The 21,635-nt window shown below is 36.3% G+C and overlaps 1 protein-coding gene across 1 annotated transcript in view; it reads right to left on the bottom strand.

Annotated features, from left to right (window-relative positions):
- LOC134755693 (kinesin-like protein KIF13B) overlaps positions 1–21,635 on the bottom strand; it is a 247,587-nt gene that overhangs the window by 92,628 nt on the left and 133,324 nt on the right. The window lies entirely within an intron of this gene.

The raw sequence follows: 21,635 nt of genomic DNA on the forward strand, positions 1-21,635 counted from the left end.
AATTTGCTAAAAGAAAACTGATTCCCTATTTTTCCTTAAAATAAGGTTCCTTCTTGAGTTTCATGAATGAGTTTCTCTTCATTCACTCTATATATTTACTTATAATCTCTTTTCTATATCGGCTGACAATCTTTATTATTCATAATAGCATCTAACCTTTCATTAACAAAGTTTCAGTCGGGATGCGAACACAACTTTTACGTTTTTGCGTAGCTGCCGTTCAACGTTCAACCCATCAACAGAGCGGCAGCTGACGTCCACTAGGGTTCATACACGTACACAACTCCCTTAACCACTTTACGGCTGCGCCGCACACAGCATTTTTATATCAATGGAACGGTATTTCAATGTTTTTCTTTTTTTTTCAATTTTGTATACGTAAATCTGTTTTTTTTTTTGTCATTTTATCATTTGTATTTTCTGTGGTATTAAGGCAAACAAATAAACGGATTATCTATATATCTTACGAGTTATCGCCAGGAATGCGATGACCGACGAAATTAGACCTTGGCCCGCGGTATGTATACAGGGTGGCAAAAAAATAAGTGCATTCCCGTTGCCAGGGAGGTTTTGGGATTATACTGAGCAACTTTTACTATGGGACCAACCACGAAATCGCGAAATAAATTTTTTTACCTCCCATAGAAAATGGACAAGCTTCAAAGTATGAAAGAGCCAAAAAAAATTCGCGATTTCCGGGTTGGTCCCATAGTAAAAGTTGCTCAGTATAATCCCAAAACCTCCCTGGCAACGGAAATGCACTTATTTTTTAGCCACCGTGTATATTGTACGTATATGTATCTAAATAAACAATACAAGTTCACTCCAAAAGCTACTTCACCATTATATTGGCAACGCCAAACTAACCAACTACCAACAAAACAAGACTGAAACAAGTTTCCCCAAACTTGTACATTCTATGCATTACAGTTGGCTTCTAAAGAGAACTTGTCCACTAACTTTGACCATTGGTACATCTTATACCGTCCCAATAAGGTGCAAATATAGTTATATAACTTAGTCCACTAGTGTACTAAGAACAGTGATCATTGGTAGACCGTATGCCCTTACAATAAGGTTTAGATCCGTCAGGGAACTTAGCATTCCGTGCAATCTCAATCGCAAATTGGCTGCTGGCTTTTGTCAAAGTGTTACTTTTGAATATGAAACTGGAATGTCAACGGTGAACGGTTCTTTTTGTTACGACGGCAAATTGAAGCAGTTTTTTCGCTCATTTACCGTAGCGATATAATTTAACAAAGTTATATCGCTACGAGTACACGTAAGTATATCGTCGAGAGTAATGTGAATTTTCTTGTAAATTATTCGCTATTACAACAATCGGTCGGATTTTCCTATAAAAATAGGAGCCAGTGACTACGAGTATATACTTAAAGGCCAAGCATTAAATACCTGTCTACTATATTGCGTCAAAATTTGCTCAGCTTCTTTCAAAAAGTCACTAATAACTTAAAAAATTAAGATATTGTTTATTGTCAGTTTTCCTGTGTTCACTTCAACCCTAAATCACTACATAGTATAAAACAAAGTCGCTTCCTGCTGTCTGTCTGTCCCTATGTATGCTTAGATCTTTAAAACTACGCAACGGATTCTGATGGGGTTTTTTTATAGATAGAGTGATTCAAGAGAAAGGTTTATATGTTTACAATGCATGTGCTCGAAATGTGCGTTTCCTACGGAGCCATATCATGCGGAAAGTACTACTTTTCCGCACTAGTGCTTTTTGTTTTCAATTTTTTTTTACAGTACAGTTTTAGTGCGGAAAAGAGCACTTTTCGTGCATATGTCGAAAGTTTAAAGGGCCATATGTACTGTAAAACGTTGTACGATACACGTGCGAATAGGTAATTTGCAACTCGTGTCGATTTAAAACACTCCTTTTAATAATTCAACTTATTTGCCATGATATGTTTTTTTATTTACTCGCACAATGCATATTAAAACATTGTATGATACACGTGCGTAAAGATGATTTCCGCAGTTGTTGCATAAATAGCTAATAATACATTGCACCCGTGCGAAGCCGCGGCGCGTCGCTGTAGTAGTTAAAGTTAAAAGATATGTTTTAAAGACGAGGGATCAACAGAAAAAAATAATGAAACCTTAAAATGTTACACCTATCTACAAGAAAATAATCTTTAACAAAAAAAATACAAAAACTGTAATAGATGTCATATATTAAAGAAAAAGTGACGAAGCCCTCCAGTGGTGAAGCCCGGATTCAAACCGGCGTCTTTAGCTATCGCGGCTAACGCCATGAACCCCTAGGCCATCCCGCCACGGTGGTGCCCGTCCGAATTTCTCGACTATATGCCATCTTAGTAAGACTAGGCGTCTTTGACGGGGTGGCCTAGGGGTTCATGGCGTTAGCCGCGATAGCTAAAGACGCCGGTTCGAATCTGGCCTTCACCGCTGGAGGGCTTCGTCCCTTTTTCTTTAATATATGACATCTATTACAGTTTTTAATTTATATATAGTAGTGTGACTACTTAAAAAAACAAATCAAAATATTTAATAAAATAATTTGATTTGTTCCATAACTTGTTCAAAAAAATACATTCAAACTTTTCAACGTAGCCTAGACGTCGAAAAATTTGAATGTTTTTGGAACCGTCTAAGAAGTAGCTTAGGAAATATTAAAATAGTTCCATATTATAATGCGTGGCATCAAGCCAAGCTGCATGGTAGATCCACTCCTTTGATATACCGACCTCATACATTAGGTATAGTAAAATATGATACTGGTAGCTGATTTACTGGTTACAATATTTTCGGACTACAAATATAGTAAATGAGTTGACAATATATGAAAGTAAAAACGCGAGTGAAACCGTAAAATTTAGCTTAAGGGTCCCCGGCAAGCTCAGTTCTCCATACAAACGTAATTCCGCTCTCATTTTAAAACGACTAGCTAGATTTCTTTGTACTTACAATAGGAATAAGGTATATCTATGTCTGTAATTAGTTTATGTATCTTCAGATACCATAGTTAAAAAAATACAGCGAGTTTAAGTTTTTCATATAAAACTTGTTTTTGCTCTATTTCGTTTGTTTTATAAACTGGAGCTATATAAACTAATTGCAGAACTAGATATAGGTCTTGTATGTGCAAAGTTTCATTACAATCCAACACGTAGTTTTAAAATGAGAGCGGAACTACGTTTTGTATCTTCTTCTTCTTAACGTGCCATCTCCGTCCAGGAGGTCGGCGACCATATGTCTATATGTCTCTCTATGTTCAGTCATGCGAATTAGTCTATCTATGCTCTTCACTTTTAACCAGTCTCTTATATTTCCAGTCCATGATGTGCGCCTTTTACCGCTACCACGCTTCCCTTCAATTTTTCCTTCAATTATTAATTTCAGTAAATTGTATTTATTGTTTCTATATATATGTCCAAAATATGCTGCTTTCCTTTTCTTAATTGTTGATACTACTTCTAAACCTTTTTTCATGATTTCCAAAACTCTAACATTTGTTATTCTATCTGTCCATTTAATTTTGAGCATCCTTCGATAAATCCACATTTCAAAAGCCCGTAGTTTGTTGACCAAGTTCTTTTTCAGGGTCCAGCTTTCGGAACCATACATAAGAATTGGGATGAACCTCAGTTTTAAGTTTATTTTCTGTTTGTTAAAAGTTTCCTACGTTTGTATGGGAAGGTGTAATTCGGCCGAGCTTTGCGGGGACTCTTAATGTTAGTATGTCTCACGATAGTTTAAAGTGGAGCATTTATTTATGATGATTATTTATATGAGCAGTTAAGAATGAATATTTTTTCCTGACTTATAACCATAAGAAGACAGTCCTCCATGTATTTAAAATATTTGTCTATTTCTATTTATTATACATATCGTCGTCTAGATACATACCTTATTGAGTTACTATGGAACTGTGTTAATTCGTGTATTTAGCCCATAATATTTAATACCTAATAAACAAGCAACGTCAATCAGGCTTGCAATTTAAAAAAAATATCTTATTTTTTCCCAAATTTCCAAAAATGATGTCTAAGGTGCCAAGTTGATATTATGAGTCTCTGGACGCAACTGGAAAGACACGCGGCAAAGTTTTCAAACCTAAAAATATTTTAATAATGTTACTTTACCTTCAAAACTACTGAAACACTGAAGGGACTTAGTAAAAGGGTAGGTAACATCATTAAAAGTCTGGACCCCGTTATGCCTAACTTTCCACCTTCATGTCAAAAGTTATTTCGCGAAAGTCAATTTACGTAGGATTTCAGGCTTCATTGGATGGCTAAATTGGAGGAGAAATAATCAAACTGAATTATTTGATGAAGTATATTTAGGATGTTATTAGAACGCTTCGCTGAATTCCATTTAACGTAATACCTAAAATGTTTCGTATTTTTTTTTCTATTTCAGGGGTAGTAAGAATAAGTATAGGACTAGTATTGTGGAGATTTCGCCTAATTTTTCTATTTTACAGTAACGAAGAATATTTACCTTATTTACTATGCATATTATAGAAAACCATTTCTAACTGACTACGTACGCGCGAATCTATGTAATCGCATTTGGTGTACTTCAGTTTTAATTAATGTTTATCTACACACATATCATAAACCCTCTATGATGCCTTCAAAATCCGTAAATAATGGCCAACATTAAGATAAACTGTATTGTTACAGCAAATTTTTTATCTGTGAAAATGTTATTATTGCTAATTAATAACATCGATTTCGATAATATTCTTTTATTCAAATTTCGAACATCTCTGAAAAACAAAGAAATTTGATTTGACCTCTATTCTAATATCAGTCGAGATGACGTTTTATTCGAAATGAAATGTCAATTGCATACAAATTTGACAAATCTCGCTTGTTAGTTGGTATCGAACGATATGGCAATCGACCCCCACTCTAATTTGTCTCTCAATAAAAAAATCTACGGATGCGTGACATTCGTGAAAAAAGTTTTCTTTGCCGCCATTTGACGTGCAGTTCATCTTTTAATTAGTTTGTAAGTAAAAAATAATTGGTTTTGTTGTTTTTAAAGTAACTTGCAAAAGTTTCGTGTAAAATGTGCGATAAAGATATTTCGGAGACGCCACCTCATATCAGCGAACTCCGCCAGAGAGCAACTATGCCCCAATGTCGGCTGTAATATGAGGTTAGTGAATATATCATAGAAAGTTTATAATATGTGTGTAGATAAAGCAGTGTATGTAACTGTACATAATTAGGCATTAAAACACTCGTGTGATTCTATTATGAAACTCACTACGTTCGTTTCATAAACCCACACTCGAGTTTTATTGCCTTTCATTATGTAGCAGTCACATAAACTACTATTCTCAAACAAATTTAATGTCAATTTTATATGAATTACATTTCATAAATTCGACACCATATAAACAATAAAATTTCACGCACGTCACGAAGTGTAAACTACGAGTAGTACTAACATAATTTTACTCATGTTTACTTAATTTCATGAGCTTTAACAACAACTATAAAACCTTTTACGACGGTTATTTACCCAATTACGATTTAACCAACTTAGTCAGTAAATATAGAACTTTTCTACGTAAAATACCCAAGCGGTGGATAGCACAAAGTTGTAACATTATCCTAGTTCGCCGTATAACTAGATATTCTAGAAATTCGGAGGATGCTAGAAATATGCTATGTAAATCTTACGTTTCTCGAGATGTGACCTGCAGGCCGTTCAGAAGCAAACGGACGTATCTACAATATCTACTTACGTTAAAATAAGGCTAAAACCGCGTTGACATAAGGCTTTAAGAGTGAGGTGGCCTAGTTAGAAAGATGGAACTTGCACTCGCCTGCAAGCTAAGTCACAGAGCAGATATTTTATTTAAATGAGAGTGGCTTTTTAAACATCATTATAATACGTACGATAGGTACGATTAGTCAGATTTTTAAAGGGTCGGCAACGCGCATGTAATACCTCTGGTGTTGCAGGCGTCCATAGGCTACGGTGACTGCTTACCATCAGGCGGGCCGTATGCTTGTTTGCCACCGTCGTGGTATAAAAGATTAGTGCGGACGCTGGTATTCTCCATCTTTATGTACGGTGCCGGAACCGGGTGCATCAAAAGCTTGGAAAAGAGCAAAATCGATGCTTTCGAGATGTAGTGTTGGAGAAAGATTCAATCGCTAGTGTCAGTTCCTTAGTCATGTATTATATAACTTCAACTTACATGTATCAATCGATTGGTTCGCTATGTGTACCTCGATAAATCGTGCGAACCGAACGCCGTACGTAATCCAATGAGTCGCGTCGCGGCTTAGCCGACCGCTTGAGGATTTTATTTCTATCGCTTCCATGCGAGTGTAATGCAATTTGTTGTCTATGTAAATGTAACATGTGATTATCGTATTTCTGTTCTCTTGGCAAATTAATCATCGGACAATAAATGTTTTGAGGTTGCAATAGGTAACCAAATAATATTCAAATCAGTATTGGTGTGTTTAGAATATTTACTGAATTCTCTCAATTTCTCCTCTCTGGAGCAGTCATCGAGAAATCGAAAACATAGGTACATGAAAAATATGGGGAATAAAACAAAGATTCCGACAAATTAAAATTGATAGACTCCTTTTTGAAGGCCGAAAAGTTATTAAAGCAGTGAGGATGAACTTTTCTCCTTTCATGGTAGACATAGTTAAAGGTACCTCTATACATACTTACTCACGGCAAATCTTGTTACGTTAAAGAACTGAAGATCATACCTGAAACAAAAACAAACACTAATTAATAACAATCATTCTAGGTGCAGGAGAGGGGCCACGACCCCCGCTCCGGGTCGTTCCTGGCGCAGAGGTTGTCCATCGCGGTTCAGCGCGGAAACGCGGCTAGCGTGATGGGCACCTTTTCGCCGGGAGCGATGCGGGGTGGGTTATTCGATTAGTTTTTAAAGATTAATTTAGTTTTAGTTTTAATAGTAGTACCTAAATTTCTTAGTTCTTAGGATTTTTAGTGATTGTTTTTTTTATGTCTGTGTAATTAGAAATGATTAAAAACTTTCTTACATGAAAAAAAAAAAACATTCTAGAACATCAAATAAAATAAAAACTGCAATTTTTACTATACTAATACAAAATATTACGGCCCGGCAGTCGTTAAAACTCCTTTGCCTAGAAAACAGCTCAACATTATAAGAAAAACCGGCCAAGTGCGAGTCGGACTCGCGCACCGAGGGTTCCGTACTTTTTTAGTATTTGTTGTTATAGCGGCAACAGAAATACATCATATCTGAAAATTTCAACTGTCTAGCTATCACGGATCATGACAGATACAGCCTAGTGACAGACAGACGGACAGCGGAGTCTTAGTAATAGGGTCCCGTTTTTACCCTTTGGGTACGGAACCCTAAAAGGAAAAAAGCTCATCTTCCCGCCACCCACGAAAGTTATTTGTTTTAACAAGTTTTTTAACCTCTCGTGCTAATGCTAATATTGATACCCGAGCAAACGAAAGATTCCAAAGTTCGTAAAATGGAATCTTGAGTTGCGAGGGTTTCAAGGCACGAGGGTTAAACAAATTTTGCCACCGAGTGAAACACAGAATTTTTCACAACACCAAATAGACCGCGGGGCCAGGAACAGATTTCTATGACCAATCGCCTCCCGGGCGAAAACTCGTATAGTGGTTAACGGCTATGTATGATGAACCCTCGTGAACGTCAGCTGCCGCTCCGTTGGTGGGTTGAGGAATGGCAGCCACCGAAACGCGTAACACGGCTATACGAGTTTTCGCCCGGGAGGCGATGACTGACGAAATTTGCGCCTGGCTCGCGGTCTAAAAGGAAAATACTAACTGTAAAATATCAAACAAAATCAAAGCAAATCGATTCAAAATGAATGTCATTTAATATTCTTCATTCAAAATCATCATTTAAAAGTAAATTCTACCAGCAAACATAAAAATACAACTAACAATTTGCATTTTGATTACTTTGCCTCACATGTAAATGAAATGCAACTTTCTGATCAGTTTTTAAACGATCAAAGAGAGCCTTTACCAGCTGGTGTGGTGAAAATATTTTTTTTTTTCTGAGTTCCGTTCCGCCTATTTATTTTACTGTTTATTTTATTTATTTAAGGTTTACTAACAATTGTTTATTTTTTGTTATTTTTTTATTCATAAATTTAAGGAGATTTTTCGCTGAGCGGTTATGTCGCTCCATACTTTCGCGAAAATACAGTAGCAGCATGTATAAGATAAATTGTTACACTTAGTTAATACACGATTTATACGTCTTATAAATGTAAATAGTTAATTGTAAAATATTTATCAGTACAGTTTTTACTCACTATTATTTTTAGTCGCTTCTTGCGACATGTTTCGGATTCTTTGGGAATCCATCCTCAGGCACGAGTGACATGTCGCAAAAAGCGACTAAAAATAATAGTGAGTAAAAACCGTACTGATAAATATTTTGAAATATGTCTCACGATAGTTTAAGTGCGATTATTTAATTGTAATTTTAATTTTAATTTTAATTGTAATTTGAGTTTTAATTTTAATTGTAATTTTAATTTATTTTATGTCTTATTATTAAGTTTAAGTAATTTGTAATTTTTATCTATGGGTTTTTGCCTGAATTAAACATATTGAATTGAATTGAATAAAGTAATTTTGCTTGTTCTGACTCAGGATTAGCCAGCACGATATTGCATAATCCTATGTTAAAAGTTGCACGAATCGGCTCCCATGTAAGGAGTGGTGTCACAATTACTTACAGGTAAACATTTACACACACACACAGGTATGTGCATTACAACCGTGAACGCTTAATGCACCTACACCGACAGGAAAAAAAAACATTAGAACTATCAATTCTTGTAATGTTTAGTTTTAGTTATAATACTTATAATAGTGTCAAACTTATTTTTTAATTTTTTTCTCACCTTGTATGAAAAAGGGAATACCTCCTAACACAAGTGTCAAACTTAAAAGGAGGATTCTACACCCAGGATAAACCTTGTTAAAAAATAGTTATTTGTGCAACAAGAGAGGAAAGTTGGCTTTTCCTACGAGTGTTTATTTTGAGTCCCGAGAAAGCGAAAGATTCTATAATTGAATCACGAGCGAAGCGAGTGATTCTAAAGTAGAATCTTGAGCGTAGCGAGGGACTCAAAAACACGAGATGTAAAATAACTTTGCTCTCGTGTTGCACACATAATTTTTCACCTCAGTAGTGAGAACATATTGAAGGTTAAAATGTATTTCGAATTACACAGAATAAACAGAAAAAAAAGTATTATAATATGTACGATACGATACGGGACGGGACGGGACCGGACCGGACCGGACCGGACCGGACCGTACCGTACCGTACCGTACCGTACCGTACCGTACCGTACCATAGTTCATGGCCTTCACTAAATTAAAAAGCTACATTGTTTCACTCCCTGGAGTGAGGAAAGTGCGACTTTCCTCACTCCAGGGAGTGACGAAAGTAGGCTTGTTCGAGCTGCTGAGGTGAAAATAAAATATGAGCGCTATTAAAAACCTATGAGCGCCTTTCCCGACTCATCCGTATAATGGAGCGTAGAAAACAAAAGTATCTTATAATTGCGCATAGTTAATGCGATATTGAATCGTACGTATACGTAACAAGATTGAGTTTGCAGTGCAAATTGATTATGAATTAATGAGTTTTTCAACTGTTGTTGGCGTAGACTTATATTGACCGGGATATAGACCGTGATTACCTTTTGTATTATTTGTGAGCTCCCGATATTTCGACGCAGTTACATGCATCATGTTCACGGGTGACGGTTCTATATCCCGGTCAATATAAGTCTAGTGAAACTAACCGTGAATCATTCAAAACTCTGTTGTAGGCGTAATTTTATTTTCTGCATTTTTGAGTCAATTACTGGTTTTTCTAAGTGCCATTCAATGTGGTACTGTGTAGTTGATCATACTTTCGTATTTCTGTTCTATAAGGTACCTCCAACTTTTCCAAAAGCGCTAAAATCTTACTTTTATAGAATTTAAACTGTTGTGAGACATACTAACATTAAATCATTTTACGGTTTAGACTAACTTGTTTTAGTCACTCGCGCGACATGTTTCGGAGAGCCTAGGTCTCCTTTCTCAAGCACTAATAGTGCGAGCAGCGTTCACGACGACCGTGTATTGCGTATTCGTGCTTGAGAAAGGAGACCTAGGCTCTCCGAAACATATCGCGCGAGTGACTAAAACAAGTGAGTCTAAACCGTAAAATGATTTATCTTACTTTTACTTACGTTACTTCCTTTCTAGATATACAGCAATAAACGACCCATAATCACACAAGACGAAAAGAAATACTAAATAAGAATTAATCTAACAATAACTAATTAATGTAGCTTGCTACTACAGCCAGGCATTACGTTCGAATGAATATTCAATCGACCGATACCGCGTTGATTAAATCTCAGTGATTGGGTGTACGGGAGTGGGGCGGTGGATTACTTCATCTGTGCCTACAGATAACGATTACCGATATCAGAGAGAATTAAGAACACATATTAAATCACATTTAGAAACGGGTCTATCGCGAATTTATTTTGTTACCTTTATTTACCGACGTTTCGACACAGGTTTCACTGGTCGTGGTCGCGGCTAACTGACGTCCCAGCAAAATGTCAAAACAGAGATTTGTGTGACTACCCCACGAAAAGTGCATTTAAAGTTCGAGGTAGACATCACATTTTCAAACCACCCACTACACATAAAAGTTAATTATTGTCAATAGTCCGACACACAACACTCACAACATCCGCGCACACATCTGAAGATAGATCCCTTGGCTTTAACTTCTGGATCACTGGTCCCCAAGTTGCCGATAAGTTAAAACCATCTTCCCTATTAAAATTTCTGGGGTTAGAATTAAGAAGACATAGAGTACTCACTCCATACATAGGTTTTGTTACCAAAATGACTATTATTTTCGTAGTCTACATATCAAACGTCAAGTAGCCATGTGTAGCGACTGGCGAAAAGTGTATTGCTCGAGAATTTATAACTAATATTATAAGCAGAAGAAGGTGAAAATAGATTATTAGATAAAATATTAGCTGAAAATCGTTGAGCATTAGTGTAAGGCCTGAGTGGACGCTCGAAGCGGAGCGTTCGGCGGGGCGTGCAGCGTGGCGTCGAGCTCACAAGTGATTTGAGCAGCGTGCACTAAGGCCGCTCCTATACGTTTGCATTTGTTTAACATGCACGCCGCACGCCCCGCCCCGCTGCACGCCCAACTCGAGCGTCCACTCAGACCTTACACTTAGACTTTCCGTTTGCCGCTACATATAGTAGCAGTACTGAGTTCCGCTACATGACGCTGGATGTAGACTACGAAAATAAAGTTATTTTGAGTCACTCCCACCCAATTTTTAAACTTCATTTAGGTTGCAATTTTGAACTATGAAAAACCGGGCGAGTCGGTCTCGCCCACCGAGGGTTGCGTACTTTTTAGTATTTGTTGTTATAGCGGCAACAGAAATACATCATCTGTGAAAATTTCAACTGTCTAGCTATCACGGTTCATGAGATACAGCCTGGTGAAATACAGACGGACAGTGGAGTCTTAGTAATAGGGTCCCGTTTTTACCCTTTGGGTACGGAACCCTAAAAAGTCAAGATCGTTCTTAAAGCGGAGTTTTCCGTTCTTTAACCAACGGAGCAACATCTGACGTTCACGAGTCTTCATGATACATATTCATTCTCCCCTAACCGCTTAACGAGTTATCATCCAATAAGAATTTGTTGTTGACTCACGGCCTTTAGAGATAGCGAGTTGATTAAATCTCTGGTAAATTGCTTCATCGGGGTAACTACGTTTATAAACGAGAATTTATAAAAGACCGGCCAAATGCGAGTCGGACTCGCGCACGGAGCTGAAAAACGGCAAAAAAATCACGTTTGTTGTATGGGAACCCCCCTTAAATATTTGTTTATTCTGTTTTTAGTATTTGTTGTTATAGCGGCAACAGAAATACATCATCTGTGAAAATTTCAACCGTCTAGCTATCACGGTTCATGAGATACAGCCTGATGACAGACAGACAGACCGACGGCGGAGTCTTAGTAATAGGGTCCCGTTTTTACCCTTTGGGTACGGAACCCTAAAAATAAAGAAATAGGTGTTTATTATCCTGTAATAAAGTACTGCCAGGCCAAAATAATAAATAAACCTCTATCTGTTACCTTTTCACGCTTCAACCGCTGAACTGATTTAATAAAATTTTGTACCTTTGGAAATAATTTGAGGCCCGAGAAAGGACATAGGATAGTTCATAAATCATCATCATCCCACACAGACCCAACCCATACAACAAATATTTACTTTGATATAATGATGACAAGCGACTACAATTTCGAGGACACTAAAATCAACAATAATCATGGCCACCGTTCAATTATTTAGTCTCTTCCACACGATTGAGTTTTTTCCGTCAGTTATATACCTCTTTCCAGTTCGTTTACTTAGTTTTCTTCCGAAGCAGTTACATAAACTGGGATAAACATTCGCCAAAACGAGGCGGTGGATTCTGCGGGCGCACTTTGATTCTTTTTTATGTTAAATCCAAATGAAGTAGAGAAAATTAAAAAAATAAAAGGTTCAGAAAAGTTTTTCCGCTGAATGTTGATATTGTTCTTTTAACCTTCTAGCACAATCGGATTAAGTCTAACCTCGAAATCCTTCCAAAGTTATGAAATTTGGTATGTATGTTAATTAAAGGTCTCTTTTGCATGTCCACACTATTTGACATTTGGGGACCTCGAGGACACGCAGCCATCTTGGAAAATGTGATAAATTCATTAATATCGAGAAGATTAAAAAAAAACTGAAACTAATCAATGTGATTGCATTGTTTTACAACCAGTTCCTATGACTATCTTCGGTCTCCGTCATCATGGTTGGGAATCCTCAGCAGTGCGTTTCGCTAGAACCTTCCTGCCTCGCTAGCTTAAAAGGTTTGTACTAGGCCGTTCGTCAGTGTGGACGAGCCTTTAGCGAATAACGTAGTGAGTGCTGTGTGCAACCCATCATTTGACAATGCCGAAAACGAGGGTAGTTTCTCGTCTCCCCTGCCGCCGCCGTCGCCCGCACCGAGTAATCGGTCGCGGAGGGCTGCAGCCCGCAGTCTACGTCGGACCACCAACGCGAGCGCTCCTTGAAAATGCTACTCGTTATGGAGCGAAACATGTCGAGCAATCATCGACTTTATAAACGTGAGTGACCCGTTTTAATATAATTAATATGTTCCGTGAGGAAGTTTTGTTTTTAACAGATTTGACTCTACGATATTGAATAGAAAAAGTTTTTATGCGTATTAATAACTGTATCAATTCAAACGATCCCAGTAAGGTACAGTCGAAGGCAAAAATATCGATCCAGACAAATGGCTCTAAAACATGTGAACACTACTTTATTGTCTAAGGTGTAAGAGCGTACACATATTTTTTAAACTTTGGGAATGTATATATATTTATGCCCTTGACTGTACATATGCTGTAATTTCGCTATTTATTTATTTGTTGTTTTTGTTTTGTTGTTGTGTTTTTTTTTTTTTTTAATATTATAGCACATTCTTACACAGATTGACTAAGTCCCACGGTAAGCCTAAGGAGGCTTGTGTTATGGGTTATGGGATTTGTTTAAATATTTTGCAGAAAAGCTAAACTTATCAAAGTACAGAAGTCGACTTCATGGCATGATAAGGCATTATCTACCAGACAACCTTCAAGCAGAGATCACATTCACATTTGATTAAAGAACAACCAACTCCAGCTAGTTAATAGATACTACATATACCTAATCATAAATTTCAATTAGGAATGCATCATACCCCGTTGCATTTCAATAAACACTTAAAATAATTGGAATTGCAATTTGGCCCATAGAAAGTCAAATTCAATTTAGCTTTTCAGCTGTTTACTGTTTGCTGAAATAACATTTATCGGTAAACATGTTCCTAAAACAATGGGCGGAGTTCCCAAATGCAGGTACAGTACCGGCCAATAATATGTCAACTTTGAGTGTTTTTGTATGAGCTTGTATAGAGTAAACAATATAGGTTAGTTTGTAGATTGCATATTTTACTAGTTATTTTGATGAAACATTAAACTAATTATATTTTAATGAAATACTACAATATGATAATGTGGATCATTTACAGAGTCTGAAAAAGTGGTTTTGGATCACGACCCAGAAACCTGTATAAATCTAAGCTTTCGCAGTCAGTTTGTCTGTTAAAATTTATACAAAAAGTTTAAGCATGAGCCATAAGAAATTTTTTTTTTAGTATTTGTGATAGTGAGGAACCCTCGGAGCGCGAGTACAAAATACACCTGGCCACTTTTACAACGTTATTCGTCAGCTGTATGAAGCACCAACATTTACGACGCTACGCCGTAGACATAGCGTGCGCTACGCCGTAGCACCGTAGCGCCGTCTACGAGTTACTGCACGTCGCATCGCGCGGTTATTTAATGCAAGTAGAATCTCATTAGTGCGCTAGAGAATGTAAATAAATGTTAGCTAGCAGTGTTGGGCAAAAAGTAATTGAATTACTATATAACAATTGCAATTACAATTAATAATTTCAATTACATGTAAAAAGTAATTGCGTCTTAAATTTACAATTGCAATTGCAAAATGTAATTGTTAATAACATTTTGAAATTTAAAATTGAAATTAATTACTTTACTCAATTTCTAATTACTTTTATTGAATACAAGTTTTCGATCATCTTTATTTCCAAAATCATATTAAAATTATAAAAGACTTTTTACGTTTAAAAAATGTAAATGAGTATTTTTACAAGATTATGTACAAGGGAACCCAACAAACAATTAAATTAGGCGACACTTAGCACTTTATTTGTAACTAAAAGACGTAAAACGACGCTATATTAACGGTTATATAGGTCACAGTTGTAAAAAAGGGTTTACAAGAGTTAGTTATCTCATAGAGAGGTATTGTAGCTATTTTGACGTTATAATACAGCCTAGGCAGTTTGTCTAACTTCTTATTCCTATTAAACGAATCTAACTACCTACGCCTTCTCCAAATACCGTGGGTATTCAATAAATATGTACAAAATCTTTGGTATCCGTTTCCAACCCGCTTTTATGATTAAATAGGACCGGGTTTTAATTAAATTCCCTTGTGAAGCGTTTATAGATACAGACAGACGAGATTACAATCAGACTGACACACATAATAGGGGTATTTGACTGTATTTAAAATAAATTATTTTACACCATGCAAGAAATAAACAACCTGAAGATTAATAGAGAATCGTAGGCAGCAGTTATTTTAACAAAATTTCTGTTTTAAAACTCGTAGATAACTATATAAAAAGGAGGTAATTTGATTGTGACGTCACATGCTAGTATTTCATATAAATTCCAGAGTAGCAAATCATTTTGACAGTTCGAAAAACAAAACTGATTTGACTAGTAGTCAAATAGACTATTAGTTCATTACTTGGTATTATTAATTACTTACATGAGTTACCGCCTACTCACATATTTTGCCTAGAACAGTTTGTCATTTAAATAAATAAAAGAAGACTATGAAAATTCATAAATAAAGAGAAGATTGTAAAGTAGACAAACTTAATTATGTCAAAATGATGGAATGTTTTTATCATTGGCTCTTGCATCTCGCTCGCTTATCAATTACATGCACAAACAAGTACGAGCGGAAGGCACGCGCGAATGATAAAAGAATCATATTATTTTTATATCGAAATATAAGTTCGAATTGCACTTATAAACTGCTATAAATTTGGCTTAGAACGCACTGCGGTTTTTTTCTTGCGGTTTCAGTCTTTTAAGTGCGTGCGCTTATGAAGCATACCGTACGTTACACTTTTTGCGGTACTGAAACCGCAAAAAAATAATCGCAGTGCGTTTTCAGCCTTATGTATGTAATATAACTGGATTAACCAGAAAATCTGGGAGCTAATTGCAACACAAACATATGCCCTCATAATGACAAAAAGCTTAATCATTTTCAAAATAACTTATCCAATGACAATTGGAACTTTCTGCGTTCGGACGGAACCCTAAAAAACAATGTCTAGTCCATTTCATCCATTGTTCAATCTACCCACCGCTTCCCTAACAATTTCCCGGCAACCACACGTCCAGCCCGACAGATTGGGGCCGTCTCAATTCAAAATAAAAACACACTGGCTGAAAAACTCCACGTGGAACGGACAAAAAACAACACAAAATAGGGACAAAATGGAACGCTAGCTCAGCAGGCTACCAAAGATATTAGTGTCGCGAAAACGAAGCTTGCGCATAAATATAGGTTGTCAATATGTTAGTTTGCCTAATTGCAAATGAATAAGAGATCGGACTGCCTAGTCAAATATGTTGCTTCCTTCAAAATTTCAATATCAATTTTGTATAAATGACGACGACTAGCATTAAAATTAAAAATATATTATAAATAATTTTAAATGGTCCAGCGGTGTCAGCATGGTTGCATTTTTATCACATGTCACTATGCCTGTCACTTTCGCACTTACATACTTGTTAGAACGTGACAGGCATGGTGACAGGCGATAAAAATGCTACCGTGGTAAGCCCGCTGGTATATTTAATGCTTCTTTTACTGTTTAATCTGAAAAGAAATTATTATTTCCGCTAAAACTAGCACTAATTTAAAACTGTTGCAGGCAAGTTAAAAAATAAAGATTCGTATCGTTTGGCAAAATGCCGCAGAGGAAAAAATGGCGAGAAACCAATTTAAATAGTTTCTGTTGTGTGTAATTATGATTATTTACCGTTTTATAAATAAAAAGAATTGCCATGGTATTTACGTTATTACGAAATAGGTTATATCATATAGACATTGTAGACAGTTATAAACATTACCGATATTTCTAAATGCATATAGAATTTTGTGAGATTACGAGTATTATGATATACAATCTTCATGGACCCATATTTTGGGCATTTTAAACACAAAATCTGTCTCAGAAATGAAATTCAAACGTTTCATCACCCGAGTGAGGAGCTTGTTCTGTTCCAATACTTCCCACTAAGCTCTGTGATTGTTGTCAAAATAAATATTATATTACAATTTAAATAATTAAATTTTTATAACCCTTTATAAGGCTTGGTGTCAGAAATTATGCAAAATTTAACCGTATCACTTTGAAACAAAGTTCAAAATCATGTAGGAAATATATTCCCTCTGCCTTATAAAGGCACACATTCACACACACATCCATTTTCGACCGGGTCTATCGCGAATTTATTTTATTACCTTTATTTACCGACGTTTCGACAAAGGTTTCACTGGTCGTGTTCGCGGCTAGGTAACTGATGTCCCAGTAAAATGTCAAAACAAAGATTTGTGTAGCTACCCGACGAACAACGTATATGTTTGGGGTGGACATTACATTTTCACCACTAAGCGCCACTTTCACCATTCCACTAACCCGGGGTTAACCGGTTAAACCTGGAGTTACCATGGTTACCAGTACAATTTGACCCTGAGTTAACGGTTTAATCACTTAACCTCGGGTAAGTGGGATGGTGCAAGTGGCCCTAAGTATACATAATTTAATATTGTGTTAATATTTATTTGAAATTAATTTAGCTACTTATATTACTAACATAATATGGATTATTTGTATCCGAAATAAATGCTTCCATTTCATTACTTTTCAGAAATGAGCTGCACATAGAGTAGTAATCTCTAATAAAGCTCAAATTAAAAATGTATTTAAAATTACAGGCCAATTTGAAAACACACTGATATCAGAATGACATAATTATATATAAATGATGTCATTTAAATATCGTGCATTTCGCTCGTACTTGTTCGTACATCATGTATTGGCGCGGGCGAGACACACGATAACTAAATAATATGATTCAAATATCATTCTATTGTCAGTGTCCGTTCGAATTGGCCTATTAGACGCATTCGAATCTGGTACATTCCCAACTCGCTAAGAACCGCGATGCGGTTGACAAACGCAAAACGCATGATGTTTGACGGCTGGTTTATTGCCCCCCTTCTCCTTCCGCCCGTCATTTTGCCCCCTATTGCCGTGCCGAGGAATTTAATAACGGACCATTTTGCGTACCATCAGTTTTGCTTTTTTTAACTGGATCGATTGATTCAACAACTGTAGTGACTTTGAACGGCTAACGTTGGCTTAAAGCTAAGTTTATAGGTTGTTTTTAGATTGTTTTTTTTTTTACGAAAAAGGGACTTTACCGCGTATAATTAAATTTAAAAATTACCACCAAAATTTCAAAGACGGCATACTGGCTAAAATTGACATCAACATCTTCTGGTTGCGCGAGTTTTATTGTCAACTTTAGCCAGGGATCAGCACCGTTTTTTTTACAAAATCTTCGAAATTACCATATATTTCGAATTATTTTATACTCCAAATGTAGGACTTGGTTGTGTTTTTAGGTAAAGACTTCGTATTGACAGCTGGATCAATTAGAAATGAAATAATTAACAAAGAACGAAAACATACCGGTTTAGTTCCCATACAAAAAACACCGGTATCCGGTCCCTGACTTTAGCAAGTCTCCTTAATTAAATGCGCTTAAGTCCCGTTTTTGCCAACGTTTAAGCTCTACTTTCTAGATTGTACGTACATATACATACTTATAAAGATAAATACATACTTAACATACATAGATAACATCCGTAACTTAGGTTAAAATATTCGTGATAAACACAAATGCCCTAACCGGGATTCTCGCCAGGGACCGGCCCGGTATCCCCTTAAAGGGTTTCGTAAGGCTTTGCTTACCAAAGCCGTTGCTAACTAAAACCCTTTCATTTGGCTTTTTAAGCGCTTCATAATACGGGTAAGCTGATACCCGTTCCTGAAGCGCTAACCTCTTGAAGGGGTATCGATTATAAATTAAAACGCTTATATATGCCATTTTCATCTTTCTCTTCGTAAAAATAGAATCAAATATGGCTTATTTATGTTTAATTAAAGTGAAGAACTGGGTGTCTAGCGCGTTAACAGCATAGATGTCATAATTTTTTGAATTAGGAAGGGGATACCTTTTCATTTTAGCGGTATCCCTGAAAGGGAAACTTCTTCCTAGAGCTTAGTCAAATGAACGGGTAACCAATTCAAAGGGAAAGCCAGTCGTTGGGGCTATTCGATAAAAGACTAAGCCATTTAAAGGCTTTTTACCGGGAAGGGGTGGACGGGTCCCTGATTCTCAGCCAAAACTTCCTGCTTCGTAGGGAGGGCCACTACCGACAAGGCTAACAAAGTAAATGAAAGTGTAAAATGAAACGTTAACTGCATCGCATTAACACTGCTGAACCAATTTCCGTCTGCCCGGTGCAAGAATTAGCGATAATGGCTGCTTGGAGTAAGAGGTAGCGGGGCCGGGAGCGGATAGCGTATATAATCGAACTAGTCACCAATATAGTATGACAATAAAACGAATATTATACATACAAATATTATAAATACGAAAGTAACTGTCTATCTGTTACCTCTTTACGCGTAAATCCCTGAACCGATGTAGATGAAATCTGGTACGGAGATAGTTTTAACCCCGAGGAAGGACACAGGATAGTTTTTATTAATCATCATCATAATCATTCCACGCACACGAAGTCGCGGGCAAAGCTAGTATAAAACAAAATATGAATACGATATTTTGACCAGGGACCGGCCCGCTATCCCTTATCGGGGTTTTATAAGGGTATTGCATAAGGCTTAACTCACCATACCCTTTGCCAGACGAAACCCTTTGTTTTGGTTTTAAAAACCCTTATATAAAGCTACCACATTTGAGTAATCGGTAGCCCAAATACCCTTACAAAACCCTTATCATCCGCTCACCAACACCTTGCATATTGCTTATAAGGGTTAGCCTTATAAAGGGCTTCCCTTTTAGCATATAAGCGTGCTAATTTAAGTCGTCTACCTTGTTCATAAAGCACACATTACTTCGAATCCGAGCGATCGTCGGCGGCGATGGCGGCGTTCTTTGACTAGGCACGTATTTTCTTTCCTTTTCATACACTACCGTAGATATATACTAATCCTGTCTCTTTCACGCAAAGGGAAACCTTTATAAAAAGCGCTTAAAGATAAGGGTAACCCTTATTAAGAGCTAGCCTTATTTTTGGTTAGCTTTTCGGTAAGGGTTAGTCAAAGGTAAGGGTATGAATGGGCTTGCAGTTCAAAAGGGAAAGTCTTTCAATGTGTTAGCCGTGTTTAAGTGTCGCCCATTGAAAGGGTTTTATCGCGGAAAGGGTTGTCCGGTCCCTGATTTTGACCACCACCTCAGGCAAGACTTGAACACGCAAGTCCGAGATATCAGCCCGCAGCCCTAGACACGGATCATAATAAACATTTTTATTTAATATAAAGAATAACATCACATTATACTGATGAATTCAAAATAATATTTAATCGTCAGTGTCGTTTAATACGTATTTGCTATACATATAAATGAAACACATCCCGAAGGCGTAGTATAAAATAGAGTGATGAGTTTGAATTATTTGTTTGTCTGATAAAACTATTTGGTGTATAAATAAAAACGCAGTCTTGGCAACCGATAAATATTCGTGTTTGCACAACCAGGCGCATTCTACCTATACATTACTAACGTAATAAAATGCGTCATAGACATTAAAATAGCGAAATCATGTGCGCGTCTATATTTTATTTGAGTGACATAATTATGTGCTGAAATTGTGAGGAAATGCACAGTTGCGAGAGTTTTTCATATCGCTTGCCAAATATTCAATTTGATATGCGTATGTGTGTTGCCATAACTCATGTAGAGTTAGACCAAGAAAAGTCTGCAACGATTTTGATAGCATACGCAGTGCAAATGTTATTTATACGTCATAATTTCATAGAAGTTAGACGTTTAAAATAACACTTGCACTGCGTGTGCTATCCAAACTGTTGCAGACTTTTCTTGGTCTAACTCTAACGTTGACTACCTTCTAGCCAAGTCGGTAATGACCCTGCCTACAAAGCAGCAGTGTTGGGCGCAATTAATTACTTGTGTAATTTAATTACTAATTGAATTGCATGTAATTAAATTGTTTGTAATTTACTTACATGAAAATTCAATTTGCTTTGAAATTTGTAATTGCAATTACATCAATTGGTAATTAAATACTCAATTTATTTATGTTGCCAGAAGACTAACATAACAACAAACAGGCGAAAAAATATTTTAAGAATAATTAAGTATTACAAACTCTTCCTGTATATTTTTTATACATTAACTAAAACCCGGTGGTATAAAAATCTAACATTTAAATCCTTCGATTTTCCATACATAAAACTGTTTGTTTTATTTATTATTTCCCCTTGTACAAAATCTTGAAAAAGCTCATTCGTAATGTTAATATGATTTTGAAAATAAAGATGATCGAAAACTAGTATTGTCTTCGGTTACCGCGATAGTTACTTAGTTTTTAGTTAGTTTGTAGATTGCATATTTTACTAGTAATTTTATACAAATATATGATGAATATTGCAATGAAATACTGTGAATTACAATAGGATACTCAGCATATTACTAAAAAACTTCTAGTAAAAAAATGAAGTTAACAATACATAAAAAAAACCTTT

This window comes from Cydia strobilella, chromosome 3 (genome assembly GCF_947568885.1).
Source record: "Cydia strobilella chromosome 3, ilCydStro3.1, whole genome shotgun sequence".
Classification (NCBI taxonomy): Eukaryota; Metazoa; Arthropoda; class Insecta; order Lepidoptera; family Tortricidae; genus Cydia; species Cydia strobilella.